Source organism: Canis lupus, chromosome 32, assembly GCF_011100685.1.
Source record: "Canis lupus familiaris isolate Mischka breed German Shepherd chromosome 32, alternate assembly UU_Cfam_GSD_1.0, whole genome shotgun sequence".
Classification (NCBI taxonomy): Eukaryota; Metazoa; Chordata; class Mammalia; order Carnivora; family Canidae; genus Canis; species Canis lupus.
In genome coordinates, this window is record NC_049253.1 from 16,182,534 (window position 1) to 16,205,743 (window position 23,210).

The 23,210-nt window shown below is 37.4% G+C and overlaps 1 long non-coding RNA gene across 11 annotated transcripts in view; it reads left to right on the plus strand.

Annotated features, from left to right (window-relative positions):
- The first annotated feature begins 2,518 nt into the window (after positions 1-2,518).
- LOC102154226 overlaps positions 2,519-23,210 on the plus strand; it is a 135,686-nt gene continuing 114,994 nt past the window's right edge. For 7 of the 11 annotated variants that reach the window (XR_005382754.1, XR_005382756.1, XR_005382750.1 and 4 more), the window contains exons 1-5: positions 2,996-3,107; positions 5,372-5,487; positions 9,624-9,805; positions 10,692-10,822; positions 15,680-15,809. This is a non-coding gene — a long non-coding RNA (uncharacterized LOC102154226). Of the gene's footprint in view, positions 2,631-2,995; positions 3,108-5,371; positions 5,488-9,623; positions 9,806-10,691; positions 10,823-15,679; positions 15,810-17,607; positions 18,665-23,210 lie in introns of those variants that run through there. The other 4 variants (XR_005382745.1, XR_005382746.1, XR_005382749.1 and 1 more) reach the window with 4 other exon arrangements.

The following is a 23,210-nucleotide window of genomic DNA, read 5'->3' on the forward strand; positions in this document are numbered from 1 at the left end:
TTCACTTTACATTCATCAAGGGGCCTCCTGTGCTGCTGGCATAGTCGCATTACAATTCTCAAATTCATTCCCTCCCAGTCTCCTAGACCACGACATAATTCCCAGCCATATGCTCTTCTCAAACCTCCAAAGCTCTTTTTCTTTATCCTTCTTACAGATGAGCTCATTATCTGTTTTCCCAGAGGAAAAAAGCAAACAGCAGAGAACTTCTATAAGGTTCCACAACCACTTCCACACAGCTAGATGCGTCTTTCTCTTCTGATGTTACAGATGGACAATTTGTTAGTAAAGAGAAAAAATTCTCATGCCTCCACTTGACTATTAGCTCTCATCCCTTGTCTATTCAGAGACATTGCTCAGTAATTCTTGCCTCTTGTCCCTTGTATTCAAATTGGTCCTTTCTACTTGAGTATTCTTAGGCTGCAGATATACCCTAAAATCTCATATTAAAGAAAGGAAGAAAAGAAAGGGGAAAAAAGTCACTTCTGATGACCTCATATTTCCTTCCATTGTCATTCCTTTTCTCAGCTCCTATTTACAGCTGAAGTTTTGAAATTAAATTTTTATACTGCTTCTTTCCAATTCCTCTTCTATTCATTCTTTAATTCCAAAAAACTGGTATTTTAATCCCACCAGTATATCTAACTGCCCTTGTGAAGACTATTATTCACCTGCATGCTGTTAAATCTAATTGTCAGTTCCCAGCCCTCATGCTACCAACTTTGAAGCATTTGACATCTTGATCACTCCCACTCTTTGAAATGTGCTCATCACTTTGTTTCAAGGACTTTCTTTTCCTATTACCTCCCTGGCCACTCCTCAGTCCCTTTTTGATGATTCCTACTCAGATCCCTGATCTTCAAACGTTGAAGTACTCTAGTATTTAGACATTGAGATTCTTTTTTCTGTTTATACTCACACTCTAGGAAACAGCACCCAGACTGGTGATTTGCAAATCTCTACCTCCAACCAGGTATCTCTCCTGCATTTCAGTCTTATAGATCCAGCCGTCCACCTGACATTGCTACCTGGCTGTCTAATAGATGATTTAATATCAATGTGTCCTCAAACCTTCTTCTCCCAATCTTCCATATCCAGTAAAATGCCGCTCCAATTTTGGAAATTCTTTCCAATTTCTCAAATAAAAAGCCATGACTTACCCTTCTTGATCTCATCTGCTTCTTTCACAAATTCGTTTGGCTCTGCCTTCAAGTTTTTTCTAGAACCTTACCATTTTTCATCACCCCAAAACTGCCAGTCTAGTCTTATCCAACATCATTTCTCCGTGAAAGACTGGAATACTTTCTACCTTGTGTCCTTTTTCTATCCTTGTGTCTCTGATAATCTTTTCTCAATTCAGATGCCAGAATGATCCTTTTAAACATAAGTCAGTCAATGTAATTTCTCGGTGCAAAATCTTGTAGCTTCTTTCCATCACAATTGGAATAAATGTCAAAGGTCATACAACTTGCGTCCTGTGCTGAAATTGTTATGTGTCACCTCAACTTCTACTACTTTCTCCCTCATTCACTTCCTTCCCTCACACTAACCTTGGAACATTCTTCTGATAGGCCAAGTATATTACTGCCTTGGCTTTTGCACTTGTTATTTCCTCTGCCTTGAACATTCTTTTCCCCAATATTTGTAAGACTTATTCCTTCATCATGTTCAGATTTTTATTCAAATGCTATCTTCTTTTTTAAGGTCTTCTCGTACTGGTTATTAAAAACTGCAACCCTCTTATTCCTTGCTTTATATTTTTCTGTAGCACTTTTCCCCATGTGACCTAGTAGCTATTTTACTTAACTTTATATTGCCTGTCTTCCCTCCTAAAATGTAAACTCTAACATGGTAGGGGTTTTGACTTCTCTAACTCCAGCACATAAAGTGCCACCTCGCACTTAATAGGTTCTTAGTAAACATTTGAATATATGACGTATGATTAAAATTGGATGGGCATCTAAATGTAACTTCTTCAATTTTTCAGATGTGAAATAAGGTAGTGATTTATAGCATTATGTTTTTTTCTGTCGTTTAACATAAAAATTCTGTCTTATAAGAAATAAAAGGTATTCTTTGCTCTGATTAGTTGGGCATTATTATAACTGGTAGGCAATATAGGAAATTAAATGAAATTAGTCAAACCAAAGATTACACTTTTCACTTTTAACTTACAGTTATTTTTCCAAAATAGATTTTTGTTCCCTTTCACTTCAGTGATTTTGAAGGTTTCCCTATATTTTTTGTCTCAAAAATGGATTATCTCTGTAGGTCATCTGTAGAAAAGTGGCATCTGTCACATTTATAAATGGTCTTTTGAATGCCAACATAGATAGCAGAGTGAAGGAAAGTTAGCTAAAGTTGGATTTTTGAGTAATCCTCCAGCTCTGAATGGTTTCAAACTGTAGGGTGCACAGGAAATGCCTGGAGCTTCTGGTTCAATACAACTTCTCTGGCTCTACTCCAAACTGGCTTTTCTAGAATCTCTGACAATCGGCCCTGGGAATCTATCTGTACAGTGCGCCCAGGGATTCTGATGTAGGAGTTCCTGGACTTGCCTTTGAGCTATGTAGCTCTGATCATTCAAAAGATGTTTAACATCTTTCCTAGAAACCAAGCAAAAGCTCATGGTAAGAAGAAAAGTATCATAAATTTCACCCCTGTGGAGACCAATTATCTTGCTATGAATGGTGGCTTGTCTGTAGACTGTCCCCTATCCCCAGGATGCCATCTTACATATGTGCCATGGCGTACAAGGTAGGAGGGGGTAAGTAATTTCAACTAGGCTCTGCTTGATCAATACTAACCTATCACCCTTACTGAAAAAATAATTCTGAGGAAATGTCACGTAACGGTAGGTGGTTAGAATCACCTCCTGGCTCTGTTTGCTGACCTGTCATCATCTACTGCACAAATGACTACTTTTTTTTGTCTTAGGATTTTTGTCTCCTTGCTCTTTCTTTATCCTAAGGGAATCAGGTGATGAAAGGGGTCAGATTATGACACACTGTTACCATGGAGACCAGAAGCTACTCAGCTCCTGCGTGGGTTGATTTTCCCCCTTTCTAACCAGCTGTTATTCCATCAGAGTAAAAGATTTTTACCAGGTGGGAATATGAGCCTTTGAGATCTTTTCCTTTAGCTGTGGCTTGTGAGAGAGAGGAATGCCACAGAACACTTTTCATTATTCTGAGACAAAGTGCCAAGAAAATGTAGGGCTTGGGGTGGCGAAATTTCCTGTCATCATGGTGTTTGGTTTCTGGACTTGTAGTTATTTTGTTTTAAGCTTTGGTTAGCGTATTATAATTATAAATGGGAAGACATAGAGTGCTTTTAAGCACTCACCACGTGCTATGAGAGAAGGAAACGGTTATGTTCATAATTGCGAATTATTTGATAAAATTCTATCCATCCCTTTGAGTACTTACTATATCCAGGCACCCTTCTAAGTACTTTACATGTATTATTTCATTTAGCCCCACCTCAGACTATGAGGTGAATTTTATTATGTCCATTTTGTAAGGTGAGGAAGCTGAAAGACACTGAGTTTAAGGAACTTGTGTATGCAGACTTTCTAGTGATGAGACCAGGAGAAGAGCAAGGTCCACAGAGCCCACACTGAGGCCATGATCACTGCTCCAGAGAAGCTACTGCTAAGTCAGTTGTGTGTATTGTGATAGTGCTGCTCCATAACTGTAATTACGGTCATGTTCATGTTTGTATGAATGTATAAATCACAAGGATGAATCAATAGTTATTTCAGCAAGTTGTGAAATATGCTGGACTTACAGTACAGCTCACATGCTGGTGCCTGGACTATAGCCTCTGGGTCCAGCTTTAATTTCAGTAGTGGCTAAGGCTACAGGTCTCCTATAGCTCAGTCTCAACTCAACCCAGCCAAGTGCCACCTGGAGGCCAGGTATGGGTCTTTCTGGGCTTTACCCCAGGGTCTTCTCTGACTGTAGGGGCCTGTTATATTGTGCAAAACAACATCCAGAAATTGCAGGAGAGTTAACATGCCTAGGGAAAACTCTCAGACAACGGAGGTAGAGGTAGATTAGTGTGTAAAGGTTCCAGCCTTCCATTGACAGCTGGATAATTCCGGAAGGCATTCTATGTGTTTCTCAGAGGTCCTGGTAGAGAAAAGAATCCGTCCTAGGGGAATCCATCTGTGACCTTGAAAAGACAGCTTGCAATAGTTTTCCTCTCTCCTGTCTTACTATCGATACCCACTTATTTGCTCCTGCTTCCTGGGTTCAGTTCTTAAATAAACTACCTGCATCAAGTCTTTGCCTCAGGTTCTGATTTCTGGAGGAACCCAAACTAAGAACCAGAATCATTAATCATTGTTCAGAATTATGATGATTCTGCTATGTGGACAGTACAGTCACCAAAATATGGTCAAGTCCACATGCTCAAGATATACTTGTGAGTGTGTTTGGATCCTGGCTCTGTCACTATATACTTTACAACACTGTCAGGTAGATATTCTGAGCCTCAATAACCTTAAACGGAACATTGGAGAAAACACTACTACCTCATAGAATTGTTGTTAGCTTGCTCAGCACCCTGATAGGCCAGTCTTGGTGTGGCTGTGATCCTTGCCCCACCTCTGGACTTCCTCCCACCACAACCAGGCATTGGGAAGAAGGGACAGCGTGAGATAGTCATGAAGACGTACGTGTGGCCAATGAGGACTTGGAATATGCATTTTCTCTTTCAGGACATCAAGGAGAATGAAATGCTGGTCAGCAGTCTGTTTATATAAAACATGACAGAGGATTTGTGTGGCAATGTTGTCTCAACATTCTTATAAAAAATTTTATAAAAAGCATCTACTTTCCTCCATTCTCCTTAAACAAAAAACTCCGAGTCTACTGTAACGTACAGAGAGAACTCTAGGGACTCCAAAAATGCCAAAAGCTTCCGTGTAAATTATCCTTCCATTTATTAAAATGCTTCTATTTTATTAAACTTTCTGTCTCTTGCTGTTAAAGAGGTATTACAGTGAATGGGAACAGAAAGTGGGTGAATGTGAAATGTATCTAAAGTTGCCATGGAAACAGGTGGTACAACCAATCTATGAAGAGATATGTGTTCATCCAGGAAGTCTTCAAATTGTCCCCAAAGGCTGTCTGACACTAAGTGAACTGTGTAACCATGGCTGATGCCCTGGGCCCACAGTGCAGCCCTGTATCTAGGTAAGGGGGTAGGAGAAAGCTTATCTTCCACAAACAGCTATATGATTCTAAAGATGAAAGAAGTCATCTATGTGTCAGTTCCCTCCCCTGCCTCTGCAGATAACAGGGGAGACAGTGAGGAAGGCAACAATAGTGGCTTACATGTGAATTGCTCTTCCCATATTTCCTAGGGTTTTTATGTTCATTGACCAATTTGGTCCTGTAAGACAAGCAGTCTTGGCCTTACTATTCCAGCAGCAAAAAGAGCACTGAGGCACAGAGGGATTTGTTCAAGGTCATACAAATAGTAAGTAATTAAAGTGGAACTAGATTCCTAAACTCTTGCATGTGCAACATTTTTTTTTTTTCTGCTAAGGCATAGCCCAGGAATACCTTGGAAGACTTGGGTATCAGTTCTTCTGCAATTCAGAAGAAATCCTGGTGCTGCTGGGAGCTCAGTTGAAGTGTTAAACATGGGTTTCCCTTCTCTCCAGTCTGTCCACCATTTCTCCCCATATCCAAACCTTAATTTTTTATCCTCCATGAAGCTTTTCTGAAGTTAAGTTGTACCCACATATATATCTTTCTAATGCATAGTATGGAGATACTGTGATTCATAAGAAATATAATATTTATCACTCAGGTGACCAAATCATCCAAGGTTTCTGGCTCAAAAGTTTCCCAAAAGTCTCGGAATTTCTTGAGTGATACGAATAATGGGAGCATCTTTTGTCATAATATTGGATTTCTCATCCTCAGTTTCTGAAATTGTGAAGACTCATAAAGGGGTTATTCGAGGAGACATTGGTTTGGTAAATTTCCCTTGGTGTTATCCTTTACTTGTTGCAAATAAAACCCTTCCTTCTCTTATTCTTTGGCTTGATTGTGTCTTTTGGTTTGACATCTATCAAGAGATGAATCCAGTTTCAGGTAACACGGTGAGCCCTTTGCTTCTCCTCCATTTCTGACAGTGTTGGACACAAATTAAGCATTTAGATGTCCTGATTAATAGTGTGATGATTTGCAGCCCTTTCCTACTCCAGAGCTGTGGTTGTTAGCCTTTGATTGCTGTTTAGCGTGTCCAGAAATGTGATATTTCATTTTTTCCAGTTTCTGAAATTTTTATTTGTAATTATTATTATTTGTAATACATACATTTCACAAACAGAAACCTTCAAACACCACATACAATTCCATAACCAAATATTTAAGTTTTATCAATGTTCTTCAACTACTTACACTGTCTTCCCTGTGATATTACATTTTACACTTGATCTTAGCCAAAAGGCCGAGAAGCGATTGATATTACATTTTAAGAGATAATATCCCTTCATGATTCACCTGAAGTCTTAATAGAAGTGAAGTAAACAAGTTGTTAACACTACCAGAACTCCCTATCAATTGCTGTGGCTTCACTGAGCTTCTGTGCTTACTTAGTAAATTAACTTCTAGAATCTTAGGATATTTTACTGACCTTAGCCTGTGTTCTTACAATGAGTGAAGTATTGAAAGTCTAACTCAAAGGAGTTAAAACCACTTAATATAGGTGAAGCTTATACGCATTGCAATATGCTTTCCTACTTCAGTCATTCTCTATACTTAGGGTAGGGAACTGCTATCATAAATACACTCTTAAATGAGTAATGGCTTAAACATATTAGAAGAATATTCCTGACTCATGTAATAGGCTTTAGAGGGTCCATAGATCAGAGATGCTGCTTTCCACTTATCATGAGGCTTGAGGTTGATTTAAGTCTTGCCTTCTTCAAGGAATGGCTTTCAAGTTCATCCTGAGGGTGTCTCCACTGGAAGAGAAGAGAGGAGAAAAGATTAGCTGGTTTGTATGGGCTGGACTTGGATCACATGCATTCATGTTTAATGGCTTCACCTAGTTGGAGGGGAGTGAGGAATCTAGTCTATGCACCTAGAAGATTTTGGAGCATAGTTAACAATCTGAGACACCTCTCTCCTTCATCACCCTAATGACCTATCTTCTATGTAAATACTCAGACTCAAAATTTTACCTGGAGATACCAAGAAAAGCAAAGAAAAGCAAATTTATGAATGCTTTCTTTATTCCCCCTAAAAGTTTGTCTTTGGAGGTATGGACCAGTAATCTTATGGTCTCTTAACCTCTTTCAGCACAGATTGAAGGGTTTACAAAATGTCCTTGGTGAAAAAAATTACCTGTCACAGAGGCTCTGCCTAAAGACAAACTAAAGACGGGGAGGGACACTGATTAACCAAGGAGGATTTGTAATGTTACAGATTTTCAGACTTGGTAGCCAGTACATCTCATTTCATTTGCTTGCGTATTTATTTCCCTGGTGACTGGTTATAAAGGAGAAAGTCTAAGGCTTTTGCAATTGCAAGGGAGGTGGACCCTGGCAGTTATGGAGCTGTGGGAAAGGAGACATGCTCAGGGCTTCATTTTGAGTAGCAGTTGATGGATCACCCCGTAGGGAGTGTGACTTGTCAGATTTCTATGAAATCACTGATGCCACATAGTCTGACACTTCTCTGCACCTCTTCATTAGGTTTCAAATAAAACCCTTCTTTTCCTTATTTTTTGGCTTGATTGTATCCTTTGGTTCACATTCTCTTTCTTTGTAATAACATTCAGTACCTTGGGCAGAAATTCCTCTACTTCGTCCGCCAGATTTTGCACCAGGGTGAAGCTAACCAGAAGTCACAGTACTTAGCACTTATTTACTGCTTGCTACATTTGCTTGTGGTTTTTTTCGTAATGTCAGTGTAAGATTGAGCGTTTCCTATTGTTAAGCAACTAGTAATAGAGTCTGTACAAGGTAGTCTTACTTGAGCTCATTAGTTGCACGTAGAGTCCCTCTGTTCTGGTCTTTCCTCATTCTCGGTGTTGACAGAGGGCAAGAACACATACCATGTCATTGTTCTATAGATTTTCTCTTCATTGTTTCTCTTCAGCTCAAAATTATGGCTGACCAGCATAGTTCAGCTGAATTTTCTAGTTTCAGGAGCCTGGAAAGGAGGCAGCATAGGAGGACCTTAGTTCACCTTCTCCCGCTGATACACTTGGATAACAGCTACCTCACTCAGTGTGTCTAACCCAGAAAATGAACTGAGTGTTGGCAGAACTGACTCTCCACAGTTCATCGTAGTAGAGAGGAAGCCACATCCAAAACAGCAGGGAGGACAGAGTCCCTCTTGGGAACCAAACTAACTGGCAAGACTGAATTTACTAATTTAGCTTACTCTGTTCTTTCTGCTGAAAGCCAATGTCTGTCCTCTTCGTCTATAATGGGGTTTTCCTTTCTCATCAACTTATTCCATTGTATTTTTTTAATGGTTGCATATTACTTCTTTGCTTTGTTCTTAGTTTTTCTCTCTGATGTCTTAAAAATGCAAATTGATCTGATTTTTCTGTGTTTTAGCTTGCTCGCTTTTAAGTGTATGACATATTTTAATAATTTAATAAACTTGGACTCCTAAAGGTATAATAAATACTAATAAGACAAATGCTGTCTTTAGTGGCAGAATAAGCATAGTATTTTGAAAAACTCCATACTTTTTAGAAATGAAGGTAAACAGTTTTTAAAGATGCATTTCATTTCTACCAGATTATTTCGAATCTAATACAGTTATCAACCATCCTTCAAAAGTTTACATTATGCCACTTCACTTTTGTGAAAGACCTACATTAGTACCCTTTTTTTTTTTACTAACTGAAAGAAATCCAAAGAGGATTTTTGCTTTATCGAAGAAAGGTGAAAAGTGAAAATCGCCTCCAGTGTTGTATTTGCAAGGAGCAGTTACAGAGGCGGCGCTCACCCCGAGTGGTGAGAGTGGTCCCACAGAGCCCCTTCCCCCGGAACCACGCTCGCTTAGCATCTCAGCTTTGAACTGCCATAGCTTTGAACTGCGTCTGTGAGCATCTGGGCTTTATCTCGAGTTTTTTGTGCATCCTTTAGCAAGACGTTTCCTAAGGTATCAGAAAATCCCAAGTTAACTTATTTTTTGGATCTGGGAAGGCTCAAGTATTTTTCCATGTAAATTAATGGTAATTGCTTCCTTGCCTCATGCCATTTCAGTTTATGAAAGTGTTCATAGGAATGCTCTACTTTAGATAGTGGGGGAGACTTGCATGAAGTTTGTTTTGGCCTCAAGGATGTAATAATTTCAAATAAAATCTGAATAATTCTAAAATGACTTGCATACTGATTAAAACCAAATTGAAAGGGTCTAAGAAAACAAAAATCAGAAGATGGCTGTTCTACTCTATACTATGTATTTATTCCTGTACTTTTTCTTGTTTTCCTTTTGTGCTTGCTATTGAATATAGGTAAATCATGTCATTTTGGCTTACTATTTTCAAATCATGAAGCTAATTATATTTGACATGAAGAAGAGTAGGTTATCATATATTATTTCTACCTCCATAACACCTACATTTGTCTTTTTACAAAGATGTTCTAAAAATGATATACTGAGAAGCACTTCCAGAAAGATGCAGTAAGGATCTCAAAAAATGCATTCCTCCAGAAAAACAAGAACACTGGCAAAAATTATAGAAATCAACTTTTTCAGAACTCTGAAAATCAACTAACAGCTTGTCACAATTTAAAGAGCATTTATTCAATAGAAACTTGGTAAGAAGAGCAAGCTTTGTGGATTTATTTATTTATTTATTTAATTTATTTATTTTTACTTTGTGGATTTAAAATTTTCCTTATCCCATTTCTCTCTCTCACTTTCTCAAAGATTGGGAGGTTGCTGGTTTTCAGCAATTCCAGAGAGTTGTCACTATGTAACTTGTCTTTTTTAGCTTGCTTGCCAGCTGCCAGGATGGCGTTAGCAATGGATATTGGATAACACCAGGCCTTGCTGGGGTGGAAAGAAACAAACAGTGGGTGCAGACACCCTCTGAGCATTCCTCCCATTCCTCTCCTTTCAAAGAAGATGACATGATTTTTAGTGTGAGATGCTGGATTGCAAAGGAACGGTGCCAGAAGTATTGCCCTTAACACTAGAGGTTTTCCCCTTGAAGGGTATCTTGCCCCTCTCCATTACAGAAAGACCCTGGGCTCACACCCTCCTCAGAGGAATCCATTACTAGCTAAGCTCTCTAACACCATTTCCTACCAGGGGGGAAAAGAAGACATTTTAAGTTTGACATTATTTAAAAACACAACAAAGTTTGGAAAAAAGTATACTAGATTAACACATGAACCAAACAAAGAGTTTAAAATAAGCAAATAAAATCTTAGAGAAATGAGGGTTGTGGCAGATACTGAAGGTTGGCTCCCTCAATGTTCTTTCCAATGAATGAGCTTTTGCCATGTGTTCAACCACTATAAGAGTGTGGGAGGCCAAAACCTATCATCAAGAAGACCTTGCAGTTTGAGTTGGATGTGTGACACAAAGGTAGATAATAAGATAAGAAGTCTGTCGAGGATTTCTGGGGAAAATCTTTGCCTGATAAATATATAGCTTTTTCTCTCCCTTCTCTTTGCCCTCCCTTCTTCCTGCTACCAGTTGCAAGATAGCTGGAGGTTGCTCACTATCTGGGCTCCATGAAGGAAAGATGTGGGGAGAAGAGACCTTGATCCTAACACTTGGAACTGCCAGCAATCACTCACTTATACATCTCTTGCTGTTTGTGAAAGGTAAGCAGTTTAATTTGCTTCAACCATTATCAGTTAGATTTTCTGTTACTCATAAGTAATTCCCAAAAGATGCAGTTAGGAGATTGGACATATGAAACAAAAAGCAGTCATTTATACAATTCATTGGAAATATTTAGTATGAAAAATAGAGCTTGAATATGTAGCTCAATAGAGGGGTTAAATAGCTAAATAGGGACAATGGAAGTAAATTGGAGAGCTAGAAAAAGAAGATCCAGGAACTTTCTCAAAAGGCATCAGAAAGGGATAAAGAGATGGACCATGTGACCAAAATTTAAGAATTATGGAAAAGAATAGTAACATTAGTATCTGAATAAACGGTATTTCAGATGGCAAGACAAGCAATAAATAGAAGTAAATAGTTGAAAAAAAAGATGAATAAGATTTACTCAAACTAAAGAAAGATATTCATGTGATGAACTGACAAGTTTCATGCAATGTGAAACAAAATAGGTAAATGAGAACTTAAACATCTGCATATGATGATGAAATGTAAGAACATCGAAGTCTAAGGGGAAAGTTCCAATAGCTTCCAGAGATTAAAAGCAGATCGCTTCAATCATGATAACAAGAATTTCATTGTTATCATGCTGTGGCAATAGCAATGTTGGATAATGGAATACTATTTTTAGAGTGTTGAATGGTTGAAAGATATTTGAATCTAGAATTTTTCCCAGCTGGATTATCATTTAAATTAATGAAAAAAACCCTCATGTGTACAGTGCTTCAAAAGATTTGCCACCTAAGGATCCTTTTTGAAAATACTCTAGGAAAGAGTCAGAAAACCACAGGCCATAGATAGGCCCAAACCGGTCTACCACACGTTTTTGTAAATAATGTTTTATTGGCACACAGTCTACTCAGTCCTGTATGTCATATCTGTGGCTTCTTTCCAGCTACGATCACTCAGTTGAGTGGTTGCAAGCAGATTGTATATAATCCACGAGCCTAGGCTATTTTCTGATAAAAGAAAAAGTTTGTCAACTCTTGCTCTAGGACAAAGTATGCATAACATAAGGGAAGTTAGGATGAGTAACTAACTTGGCAAATTCACTGCTTAAATAATAAAGGATGAGAGCAAGTCAAAATATGTCTCAAGCAGTCCAGAACTAAAGTGTTTTATGTGACGATCACACTGTCATGGAAAGGCCAGAGGAAGCAAATTTATGCTAAAGTATTTGGCTTGTTCAGGCATCACTGTAGCATAGAGGTCCTCAGGTTTGTGCTGCACGCTAGCATCACAGATAAGGAGGCATCGTTTTCATTATAGGTACATAATCAAGGCCTGGATTCTGGCCCTCATCTTTCTATCTTACTTCCTGTAGGGTGGAGTGGGGGTGAGGCCAGAACTTGTCTGTGCTGCCACACTGTGATGTCTGAGATGCTGAGGGGGGAACATGTGTGAACATATGGCTAGTGGGGCTGCAGCCGGTCAAGGCTCTGGAAAATCCCCCTAACCAATTTAAAGTGATTCTTTTCTTGAGGAAGTGTTGTCTTCCTCTAACTCATACACATTTGCCCTCTGAGTGAGCAGCTGACATTTTAGAAAGGGAAAATTTGGCTTTGTATAGGTTTAAAAGTGGTAGGAGAAAGTAATTGGATGTATGCTATCAATAAATTAGTTGTATCCAGCAGAAGTATAGAAATTGACCAGCAGAATAGTCTATCCTTCCAATGGACAATAAGAAAGGAGGGAAGGGATAAGAAAACATGATAGGTAGAAATGTAAAATAGTCCATAAGAAATAAATCTCAATGTGGTAGTAATTACAATAAATATAAACGCATAAAACTGATCCAAAGATAGAAATGCTCAGGTCAGATTTCAAAATGGTAATTGTTAAGCAAGAGAATCAAGTGACTGTATCTTCATGGAAACACAGACATGACATGGCAGTTGTCAATAATAGTTATTACGGTGCTTTTTCCATATCAAGTTAATTATTCAGAATCAAAGTAATATCTGATATCCTGAAGTCAGAGGTGGGCATCCTAAGGTGTTACTTTCCAATTAATGATCTGTTTTAGCAGTGATTCTGTTTAGTAAAGTCTTAACATGACAGTGATAAGAAAGAAAACTTTTAAAATAATTCTCAAGAGATCCTTTTGCATGGAAAAACTTCTGCCTTACCAAAAATAAAGCTTAACAAAGCAATACTTGGGGCACTTGAGTGGCTTAGTCAGTTAAGCATCCGACTCTTGATCTCAGCTCAGATCTCAATCTCAGGGTCATGGGTTCAAGTCCCGCACCATGCTCCATGCTGGATGTAGAGCCCACATAAAAACAAAACAACACAAAACAATACTAAATATTATAATTTTGAAAATTTTGATTAACTTGCTTGGAACCAAACTTGTCAGGAAAGAGCTGTCAGCTGTGATAGAAAGGATGATTAACATGTGTATAGCGTCACAGAGAAATTCACAGACTCACATATTTTGCATAAAAGTCAACTAGTTCATTATGAAGAACAGAGAAACTATAAATCAATGAATTTTTTATTACATGACCACTTGTTTGAAGTGTTGATAGATTTCATCTGTAGACTCGATTCTGTTTTTCTAACTTTGGGTTATTAAGTTGCAAACTACTGAATATGATGTAGTTTTATTTCAGTTAGTAGGAACCAAAAACCTCATCTGTTTCTATGATTAAAGGCCACACACACAAAAAAGAGAACCCACAGTGGGTGATGTGTGATTGGACAATAATTACTATTTTTCACTAACAGCACTGAGTTCCAAAAATGCATTTAAGCGCCAAAATATAAAGTCATATAAAGGACATATATGGGATTTTTTTGGAGATGGTGAACAAAAGTCATTCTAAACCATACTTACTGAGATAGATCATGGCTTTGGTCTTTCATGATGTCATCTAACATCTAAGAATGTTTGTATTGCAGAAGTGCAAAATTTCCACTGCTTTGCTACATCTGGTCTGGTAATGGGAGAGAATGATTAACATTTAGGGAATGTTATACTAGTAACCATTCCAGCATCTTTTTCACCTATAAATGTTTTCTACAATAAAATCCTTAAACCTCCAAATATCCCAATGTCTAGTCCTTTTGGTTGACATGCTAAAAATCCAAAAGAAAGAAGTATGATCTGTGAGTACATAGAGGAAGTTGGAAACCTAATATGTCAGCCTCAGCTCTATAGTCAGCATCTTGTGTCCAATAATGAGTTAAACTGAGCCCAAGGCAGGCATAGGACTGAAGAAAGGAAATACACAGGCTGACTGAGGGTGGAGCATCTGGTGAATGAAGCCCTAAAGAAAGTAGGGAAGAGGAAAGTGATAGGATTTGTTCTATGACTAACATTTAACATGTTTACCCAGGATATGGCAGGAAATCTTGTGATTACCGTAATGCTGCTGAGATTCATTTGAAAAATGGTAGCTTTAGGTGCTGCACACTTACTTAACATTCGGCTGCAGATAAATATCTACAAAATTTCTAACAGCTCTGGCTTCTTAGGCAAAATTTGGTGACCCCCTTCTAGTCAACAATATCAGCATTAAGTCAGAGATGAAAACAATCAGGGTGAATTCTGTACCTTTTTTCTTTTCTTTTCTTTTCTTTTCTTTTCTTTTCTTTTCTTTTCTTTTCTTTTCTTTTCTTTTCTTTTCTTTTCTTTTCTTTTCTTTCTTTCTTTTCTTTTCTTTTCTTTTCTTTTCTTTTCTTTTCTTTTCTTTTCTTTCTTTCTTTTCTTCACATACATTTGTTATATATTTTTTTGTCATTTGAAAAGTAATTATTGAAAACCTAAATGTCAGGCATTTTGTTTGGTACCATAGTTAGCTCTGGTTAGAATAATATCCCTTCATTCGAGGAGTTAATATTTTTGTGTGAAGACAGGGAAATGAAGAGGTAATCACAATGTGGCATATGGTTCTAGGATACTTTAGGAGTCCATAGGAGTGTCACTTGACCTAATTTCAGATATCAAGGACAGCTGCTTGGAAAAAGTGCAGTTGTTAGCCGAGAGCCAAAGCATACAAATATTAGCCAGGTGAAGGCAGGGGTGGGAGGGGGTAGGTAGCAGTGTAGAAGTATATTCTGGGCAGAGAAAACTGCTCGTGCAAGGTTCAGTGGCAAGAAACATTGTGATTTATAAGGAATTCATTATAATTCAGGAATAGAGTAGCAGGTTGAAGGAAGGAGGGAAAAGAAATGAATCATTAAGAACTACTCTATAATTCGTGATAGGGAGTCTGAACTTCATGACAAAGCCTTCGGAAGTCACTGGAAGATTTAACTAGGGTTAGATTTGTGTATTAAGAAGATCATTTTGGAAGCAGTTTGAAGAATGACCTGAAAGGAGAAACCTGGGGCCAGGTGTGAAATTGGGATACTATAGTGTGAACCAGATAAGAAATGGAGGTGGTCCAATTCATATAAACAGCTGAGAAAATGGAGAGATGAGAAGGAGATTGGATAATTGGAACTGATGATTGATCAGGCATAAGGGAAGAAAGAGAAGTTAAAGCTGATTGCTGGAGTTTGTCATTTGGGCAACTGGGGGATGATGATATTCTTTGGAGACAGGGACAATCAAATCAAAAGGAGCCTACAGTCTCATGAGAGGTTTTAAGTAGCATTATATGCTTGCCGTTGTGCCTGACTTGCTTTCTGTTTCAAGGATTCTTATTGTTCCTCCTTCATTTTACAATTTGGTTCTCATTTCAAGACTTCCCTCATTATTTGTCTATTTTCCCTCTCATTGGGATGTTTTGTTTTTACTTCATTAATGGATATTGCTGGTCAAAATTTTTTTTGTTGTTGTGGAGGGCTGGCTCAGTCAGTTAAGTATCTGACTCTTGGTTTCCACTCAGGTCACGATCTCGGGGTCATGAAATTAAGGATTAGTAACCTTAATTCCATTTGCAACTTTAATTCACATTTGCCATGTTACATAATATATTCACAGATTCTGGGACTTAGAACTTGGACATCTTAGAGTGGGTAAGTGGATCATTATTTTGCCTACCACACTTATGAAATTCAATTAAACAGTATTTTAATTATCAAGGTTTTTCTTCTGTTTTTCAGATTTAATCACACCGAGGTCATTAATAATTCTCATGTGGCAAAGTACAATGGAGAATTCTCAGTTCTCTACTTGACCTAAGAGCAGCTTTGATTTATGAATGATTTACTTCTCCTTAATGCCCATTCTTTCGCTGGCTTCCAGGACATTACATTCTCCCTTACCACTTTCTTCTGTCTCATGGACTACTTCTCAGTCTCCTCACTGGGTGTTCCCATTTCTCTGACTGCATGATGATAGAGTGCCCCAAAGAGTTCTTTGTCCACTGCTTTCCAGCATTTGTACTCACTTCCTTGGCAACCTCATGGACTCTTAAGATTTTAATATTACTCATATGCTGACAGCTTTCATGCTTGTATTGCTATGTCTAGACTTCTCAAATTCCAGACCTTTATATTCATGTATCCTCTACATCTTTATTTGAAAGTCTAACAAACATTTCAAAGTCAGCATACTCATAACTGAAATTCTACTCTTCCCATCAAAATCTGTCCCATTGTAGTTTGCCCTATCTGTTGATGTCAACTGTGTCATTCCAGGATCTTAAGACAAAAATCTTGTAGTTGCTATTGAATTCTTCTTTTCCTTCACACCCCATATCCCTTCTGTTAGAAAATCCTGTGGCTGTGGCTTTAAAATATACCCAGTATTCATCACTTCTCAACAGCTTAACTACTATCACCGTGGTCTATGAACTATTTTCGGGACCTCATGACCCACACAACAGTGGTGAAAGTTATCTTGCAATAAGGAACATCAGATTCAGAAATATGATATATAAAAATTGAGAAATCTGCATTTTTATGCACAGACAATATCTTAATACTTTTATCATATGCTATATATACCTTATTGATTCCTGCATAAATGCATTATCAAGTACAAACTTTCTTCAATTCTATTTTCTAAGAAGTTTCATTCTTTAAGAAGAAAAGAAAGTCGTTGGACTTTAAAAATTATAAAAAAAATTATAGCAGCATTTCAAGTTAGTTTCCATGGCTGGCCAAATATTAAAATGTTCTGAACATGTTTTTGGTCAAGGTAAATGTGGAAATGCTTGGATTTGGATTATATTCACTTCAACCTTTATCAGACTATATTAACACTTGTCTCTAATGTTTGAATAAGAAATTTAGAGTACTATATCCTGCTTACATATGGCGGTAAGCATCAACCCACAAATATTTTAAACATTCCTTTATATGCCTCCTAAATACCTGATAGTTCCTGACCAGAGTAATAGCATTAGGCTAAATTTGATGCACTGAAATAATTTTTAATTATAGAGAGGCTGCTTTTGGATTCATTATCAATTTGATCTCCCATTAAAATGAAGGCAAAAAGTAAAATTTGCAGCCCAGATAGAGATTATGTCAAACTTCCTGTATCAACAGATATGATGATTTTGCATTAGTATCTTGAGTGTTTCTTTACTACTAAAAAGGTTTTTATTTCTAGTTGCTGGTTCTGATTAATTTCTTCCTCCCTACTGCACTCTCTTGAGGATGTTTGTTTGAGATAAGTATTCCAGAAAAATTTCCTTGCTATTTTTTAGCTATCTTTTGAAAAGCTTTCTAATTTTTAAAGTGATATTCAAAACTAATTACTATGGCACACTGGAACTTCTCAAACCAACCCAATGTTTTTTAGAATATTGATGAGAACACACTGTTTGTTCCCAAGTCTAAACTATTTTTTGTCTCTTCTCCAAAGAGATCCATCAAAGGAGAGAAAGAAGATGACTTGGGACTTCTGAAATAAAATACCACTAAGAAAACTTTTAGGAATAGAAACAACAATAAATAAATAAACAACAGCAAAGTACAGAAGATCCTAATATTTAGGAAGATGGATTTGAAAGAACAATCAGGAAGGAGAGAGAAAAGGACTCTTCTGAGACACATCAGTTACTATTCTTCCATTTTAGAATGCTCTATACATTAAGCAATATAGGTCTGATGGACCCGCAGAAAAGGCAGGAATTATGACCTCAGCTCTTATGTTTATGCATCCCAGTGGCTATCCCGCTGACTTAGCACAGCCTGCAATATCCCATTTTATTTGGTATCTGATTCTCCAACTCAAGAGCATCCTTGGAGGCCTACTTGGCATTGAAGACAGAGCAACTGTTCAGAAAGTTTTAGCATCTCCATAAAATAAGTGACAATGATTTTCTCAATACCTAAGCAAAGTGGGAGGTAACATTTCTAAAAGATGCTTCCCATAGCTGCTCTCAACCCATCTTTTTTTTTTTTTTTCAACCCATCTTTTAAAATACTGAAATTGCAGATCCTAATTGGCCTCTGGCACACATTTGTCCTATGGTTGATCCTGGGGTAAACATAGACATTAAGTGTGATTGATATCCCTGGAGCTAAACTATTTGAGTTTATTTGCAGGTCATCACTCACTGGTTGTACAGTCTTGGACACATTAGAAAATTTCTTTATTTCTCAGTTTCCAATTTATACTATGAGGATGATGATAGTAATAATATAGGCCTCATAAGATTGTTGACAGGGTTGGATTAGCACCCTCAAGTAAATGCTGGTCAACATCATTGGGAGGAGTGGTTCAAATTTTAGCAATGACAATTTTTCTTAAAGGTTTAAACCAGATTATTTACGCTAAAATAAGAATGAGATGTTTTGAGAGAAGTGGCCTATTTTAACCCTCAGAGTTCTAAACAATACTGGATTGAAAGATTTTACCAATATTGAAATTGTGTTGTAAGAAGGGACCCTGATGATTAGAAATAGATGCCTGAGACTTTGGTAGGATAATCACAATATATTTACCTGAAAGAGTAAGTTCTGAAGCTCAAAACACTAGAGTTAGTTTTGTATAAGTCTATCAAACAGGAGCCCAGGTGGCTCAGTAGTTTAGTGCCGCCTTCAGCCCAGAGCCTGATCCTGGAGACCTGGGATTGGGCTCCCTGCATGGATCCTGCTTCTCCCTGTTCCTGTGTCTCTGCCTCTCTGTGTGTCTCTCATGAATAAATAAATAGAATCTTAAAAAAAATAAAAAATAAAACAGGTTATAAGTTATATCTTAAAAGTCTATCAAACAATACTGATGTCTAAGTGCTTGGGGTTTTTAATTGTCAGGAACTATCTAAAAGGCAGATAATGTTATTTTGAATATGTGCTCCTATTACTAATTGGCAATTGGGATAACCTGTGTGTTTGTTACCAATGACCATAAAATCAACAAACAAACAACACAATTATCTGGCTTCTTGATTGCTCATGGCAATTAAGAACTTCAGCCTTTGCCTGAATTCCCATGAGTTTACCTAGAAACTCAATTTCCAGGTTGCTGTCATCCCACTGCCCAGGGAGTATGTGCCCAAGGAAAAGAAACTGTAGTAAAGCTTATTTCAACTGATTCAATTCAAAAGATTATTAAGTACCTACTATGTGCAAAGTTAGTGTCAAGGACTGAGAAGAGATATCAAGGAAAGACAAATACAGAAGCAAATAGATTCATTAACAGATATTGTTCAGAGCTGAAAGAAACTTAGTCTATATGGTGCATAATATAATAATGTAACAAGCTTAATATTACAACACTGTGTTATACCTGATGGTCAATGATACTGGTGGATGTAAGATATTCTGTTTAGCTTTATTTATTCATTTTTTAAGTAGGCTCCACATCTAGCACAGAACCCCATGTAGGGCTTGAACTCATAACCTTGAGATCAAGATCTCAGTTGAGATCAAGATTCAGATGCTTAACTGACTCAGCCACCCAGGCATACATTTATTAATTTCTTTTTTAAGTGCTATCATGTGAAGAATGACTTACTGTCCTTCGCCCTCTCCTCCTAAAATTCTCTGAAATCCCATAGAACTTTATCTTTTCCTCACCTAATTTTCATCAAGTTCTATGATTTATTTAATTTACAAGATAGAATAGTTATTGCTACATCAATTACTGATATCAGAATTATTAAAAACATTCTCAGCTAAAACACTTACTGTGTAAACTTGGACAGGCCCTCTAATCATTTTGTGTGCCAGTCTCCTTCTATTTAAAATGGAAGCTAATGACAATACTTATCTCACAGAACTATGAGGACTGAAGGTGTTAATAACATGTAAATATGCTTAAAAATTGTCCATATTATGTACAACAATCATTATATTAAGATGAATTAGAATTTAAAAGTGTTTTTGTTATTCTTTTTTTGAATCACATTGAAAACTAAAAAAAATCATACATTTAACTAACACAAATTGACATAAACCATTCTACCAAATAGTGCCCATAACATTATCTTGAAACACTGGAAACTAAGGGATACCAGAGAAGATTGGAAGGAAGATTCTTTTTAGATTTTCTTTATTTATTTGAGAGAGAAAGAGAATATAAGCAGGGGAAGGGGCAAAGAGAGAAGCCAGACTGGGCGGGGGAGGGGCTTGATCTCAGGACCCTGGGATTATGACCTGAGCTGAAGACAGATGCTCAACTGACTGAGCCACCCAGGCATTCCTGCAAGAAAGATTCTTATAATTTGCTATCATTACATGTTTGATCATTGATTTTATTTTCTTCATGTGTAACTTGAAAATCTTCCTACAACAAAACAATTAGAAATTATGGTTAAGATACAGCAGTCATCCTTTTGACTGCATAGCTGAATTTATAGGAAATTTAGTGATAACCACATGGCCAAAACAAAGAATGAAATAATATATAACTAATATCATGGTTCCAAAGTGACTAGAAGAGCTGGACTCAATGATCACTTGAGGCAGAGAATTAGATTTGGATCTTATCAGCACAGAGAGTAGGAGCTGAGACATCTCTGAAAGCTGTACCCCTAGTGAGGTATGAATAAGGGAAAGAAAAAAAAGCTGCTTACAAAGATGGGAGAGGGCAGCCCCGGTGGCTCAGTGGTTTAGCGCCACCTGCAGCCCAGGGTGTGACCTGGGATGATTCCCACATTGGGCTCCCTGCATGGAGCCTGCTTCTCCCTCTGCCTGTGTCTCTGCCTCTCTCTGTGTGTGTGTCTCTCATGAATAAATAAATAAAATCTTTAAAAACAACAACAACAAAGATGGGAGATAATGAGGAAGTTTATATTTCTATTTAGTTCCTTGTGTGAAAAACCTCTCTTAATAACTTGTAATCATGTTTTTGACACATATGTGTGAGGCTTGCGTTTATACAAACTGCATTATGTAGAAATCACTAACTTGAGAATTTTAGGATAAAAAAAATTGCTCTGCCTTTTGCCAGGCTGAGAGTGGCTGGTGAAAGTAAATACATACCCTTTTGAATAGGCTCACCCTAAACTTAGCCTGCACAAGATTGTCACAGATAGAGCCCCTCAACAATCCAAAATTCAAAAGACATGAGGAATATCTACTAATGGTTAGTGTCAGTAGACACACAAACAGTAGGATTAGATACCTAAGGACTTTAGGTATAAGAATTATTAGTAGACATCATGAAATATTTATGTCAGGAGATATAAAAATGAATCAAAATCATAACAAAAGAGAGTGTTAGGAATAAAAAGTATATTGAAAAGGAACAAAATTGAAATTGCAGAAATGAAACAAAAAATCTACTAAAAATAAAATAGAGATCTTAAATAGATATAGCTGAAGAGTGAATTAGTAAATAGAAAAGTAAATCTGAAGAAGTGAGCCAGAGGCAAAACAAAGGGTTAAAGAGACAGAAAATATGAAAGAGAGGTTAAACAATATGGTAGATATTACAAAAAGACCAAACATACTCTAATAGGACCTCCAGACAGTGAATTGAGAGAATGAGTGAGAAGGATTCAACAGATATTGAGAGCCTCCTCTGTGCAAGTATTATTCTAGGTCCTTGGGATACATCAGTGAGCAAAGCAAATAAGGGTACTTACGCTCATGTTGTTCACATTCTAACATAGAGAACAGAAAATTAAATATATATCTATGGATATAATACCTACATACACAATAGAGTACATTAAATAGCAAAAGTGCTACAGAATAAATAAAGAATAAAGTAGGATAAGGTATAGGGAGTATGTGATGCGTGTGTGTGTGTGTGGAGGGGGATAAGGTTGAAATTTACAGTAATGTGGGAGGAGTAGGCTTCGTTCGAGAAAGTGACATTTGAGCCAAGATTTGAAGGAGGTGAGGAATTGCCATTCAGATTTCTTGGGGCACTTTTCCATCCACTATTAAAATAATAGTTCAAAAGCCCTAAGATAAGAACCACCTGAGTGTTAAAGGACCTTGTTTTGTTTATTGTTGTTGCCACAACACTGTGAATATTAACTAGGATATAATAGCTTATCAATTAATATTTGTGAAATCAATGAATATGATATATATATCCTTGCTTATTTATTTTTTAAAAAAGATTTTTATTTATTTATTCATGAAAGACACAGCAAGAGAGAGGCAGAGACATAGGCTTAGGGAGAAGCAGGCTCCATGCAGGGAGCCTGATATGGGACTCGATCCCGGATCCCAGGATCGCGCCCTGGGCCAAAGGCAAATGCTCAACCGCTGAGCCTCCCAGGCATCCCTCCTTGTTTATTTCTATTGTAGAGGGTGTCTTTTCCTTTTTTCATTCTGAACTTTGTCTCAATAATCTGTGCAGACTTATCTTGAAGATTATTATGATGTTGATGCCATATCATCAATGTGATGTATGTAGGCAAGGTGCAGGTGTAGGGGGATTTTGTGGTGGAAGCATGTAGAAGTTATTTTTCTGATGGTTTCTAATTTTTTTAATTAAATGAGAAGGAAGGCCACTACCAGGGAGTGAAGAAAATGGAAATAGTGTTAGAAGTTTGAGGAGACTAGAAAGTGTAAAATAGTGATCTAGGAGACCAGGAGAATGAGTTAGAAAGGGAAATATAATTGGATTACTAGAAAGTTCTTTTTTAATATTTAATTTTAATTTTTTTTAGAGAGAGATGGGACAGGACAGAGGGAGAGGGAGAGAGAGAGAATCTTAAGCAGGCTCCATGCTTAGTGCAGAGCCAGACACAGGGCTCAGTCTCACCAACCTGAGACCATGGCCTGAGCAGAAATCAAAAGTTGGATGTTTAACTAACGGAACCACCCAGGTGCCCCCAATTACTAGAAAGTTTTAAGGAAGATTTGTGGTTAGTACTCAAGTGACATAGTGAGTGATCACACCAGATACAGGGCATACGGAGGATTGGATTTGTCCAGTAATGGGGCTTGGTCAGGCATAAACAAGGGAATGAGAGGGACAAGAAAGTTATGGCTTATGCAGAAGAGTTGGTATAATGATGTACAGAACTCAAGGTGAAAGTAGAGGGGAGTAAGGATCTG